Here is a 2500-nt window from a genome sequence, read left to right as displayed (position 1 = left end):
AAACACACACACAAACGCAAGCAGGAAGGAGGACAGTCACAAATTCCTCGAGTGTACATGAGGGTCGTCGTTATGCAGGGGAGGCAGTGAGCACCAGAGTCCCCGTCTCCTGAGCTCCATCGGCTCCATTAGCCCGTGGTCTTAGGACTCGACTGCTGTGTGTGTGCGTGTGTGTATATATATTCGGCGGGGACGCAGGGATTTCATATCGTTGTTGGAGGTTATTATTGATGATGTTAATGGAGGATACGAGGCATGAGGGTAGGATGCGTGCGGTTGTGAGAGTGTGAAGGGCGCGGGGTGGAGGGAGGGAGGGAAGGAAGGGGAGGACAGGGAGGGCAGGGGAATGCCGCCGTATAGTATTAAGATGCACTTCGAATGCCGCCAAGGATAACTTCCATCAGTGTATAACTCGGGACTGTATGACTCGGGGAACGCGCAAAGGTGTATGGGAACCTCCCGAGGCAGCCACTCGTTATGCAATCATGGGCTGATGAAATTATTGGAATCCGTGTTGGACAAAAGGTAAACGAAATCCTTGGCAGTCAAAGTGGAAATATGGATTCCATGCAGCGAGAGATAGACTGAATGCATATGAGTTCGTATATTGACTATATACATACATATATATGTATATGTATGTATATACATATATATATATATATATATATATATATATATATATGTGTGTGTGTGTGTGTGTGTGTGTGTGTGTGTGTGTGTATGTATACACAGTTTATATATATGTATATACAATTTATATATATATACATATATATACATATGTGAATATATACATACATATATATATATATATATATATATATATATATATATATGTATATATACATAATATATATATATATATGTGTGTGTGTGTGTGTGTGTTCATGTATATGATTACAATGCATAGAAATACAGAAAAAGAGAGAGATAGAGATAAACCTAAAGAAAGAAAATCGCTCACACGTATAAAACATTTGATACTGGAGAGCAAAATACTTTTCCTTTCCCTTTGGATTTGCGATGTTGGTTCATAACAACTAACCAAACTACGCAGACACAGTTGAAAGAGAAACAATACCAAAAAAAAAAAAAGAAACAAAAAACAAAAAAAAAAAAAAAGAGAGAGAGAAAAAAAAACACAGATAAATCTCAGCGCAACACCATTGTACATCTGTACAACAACCTCCTTAATCATTGATCTTGCGGTACAGGCAAGGAAATGTCTCATAAAAGATTGATAACGAACTGATCTAAACTGTAACACCTTTGCCATCTTTTGTGTTGAATTATTGAGATCTTTAAAAGGTCGAATAAAACCAGAGCCGTCGCCTGAACTAGTGTATTCTCAGGCAGGTGAAATTCGCTCTCCATTTTTCAACAGATCGCAGAAATGGCCAGCTCGAATTGATTGCCAAATGTGCGTGGACAGATTCGGGAAGAAAGTTGCCAATAAACCGCGGTGTGTCATCTATCAATAATTGATTAGGTGTTTTATGATGAATGATCGTATTTCTATGCAACTTTTATGGCTGGCTGGGATATGTTGTCATTGCCCTAATGCTAATGGGGATATGCAATAGGAAGGGACATCGCAACTGATATGAAAAATACACACCTAATTTTAGTAATAGAATCTCACGAAAAAAAAATCAGATCACATTGGGGAAGGAGGGGGGGGGGGGGGGAGTCAAGATTATGACGATAACGATAATCCTAAGAGAGTATATCTAATATTTTCTTTATATTAAATAAAAAAGATCACCATAGGTAATAATGAATAAGGATAATGTTAAGAATTATGATGTATATCGAAACGAGTGATGAAAAAATGTAGAAATGAAAATGATTCGCAAAAAATAACAATAATAATGACAATGGTAATAATAATTACGATATCAGTAAGCATGACAACAGTGATGATTGGAGTGATAACAATAATGGTAGCAATAGGTAGGATAATAGTAATAATAAGGACGATGATAATATTGATAATAATGATGATGATAAAAATAACAATAACGATATTGATAATGATGATAATAATTATGGAAATGAAAATTATTTTAATATTAATGATAGTAATAATAAAGAATCTTTATGATATTGATAATGAATAATGATGATAATGATATTAATGATAATAATAATAATAATAGTATCAATAATCAATAAGTAATTATGATGACATGAACATGATATCGATAATGCTGAAAAATAGTAATTGATATAATGACAACAAATATCAGGATAAAAATGGTAATTTTAATTATGAATAATCATAATGATAATCACGTTGATGATGATGATTACAACAATGACTATGCTAATAATTATGATAATAACAATAAAACATAATTTCAACTATAATATTATTGATGATATTAACAATAATAATGATAATAATATTGATAAGGATAAAAGCAATGATGATAACAAAAATAACAATAGTAATACTACCAATGATAAAAAAAATAATAGTCGAAATAACGATAGT

General features: G+C 33.3%; 1 long non-coding RNA gene across 1 annotated transcript in view; it reads left to right on the top strand.

The window, feature by feature from the left end:
- Positions 1 to 2500, top strand: part of LOC122256079 (uncharacterized) — a 72590-nt gene that overhangs the window by 65014 nt on the left and 5076 nt on the right. The gene's annotated exons all lie outside the window — the stretch shown is intronic.

Source organism: Penaeus japonicus, unplaced genomic scaffold (assembly GCF_977035675.1).
Source record: "Penaeus japonicus unplaced genomic scaffold, GWHDUDI00000001_assembly GWHDUDI00000017, whole genome shotgun sequence".
NCBI lineage: Eukaryota > Metazoa > Arthropoda > Malacostraca > Decapoda > Penaeidae > Penaeus > Penaeus japonicus.
The sequence above is the reverse complement of the archived record's forward strand: the minus strand, read 5'-3'. Positions and strand labels throughout refer to the sequence as shown.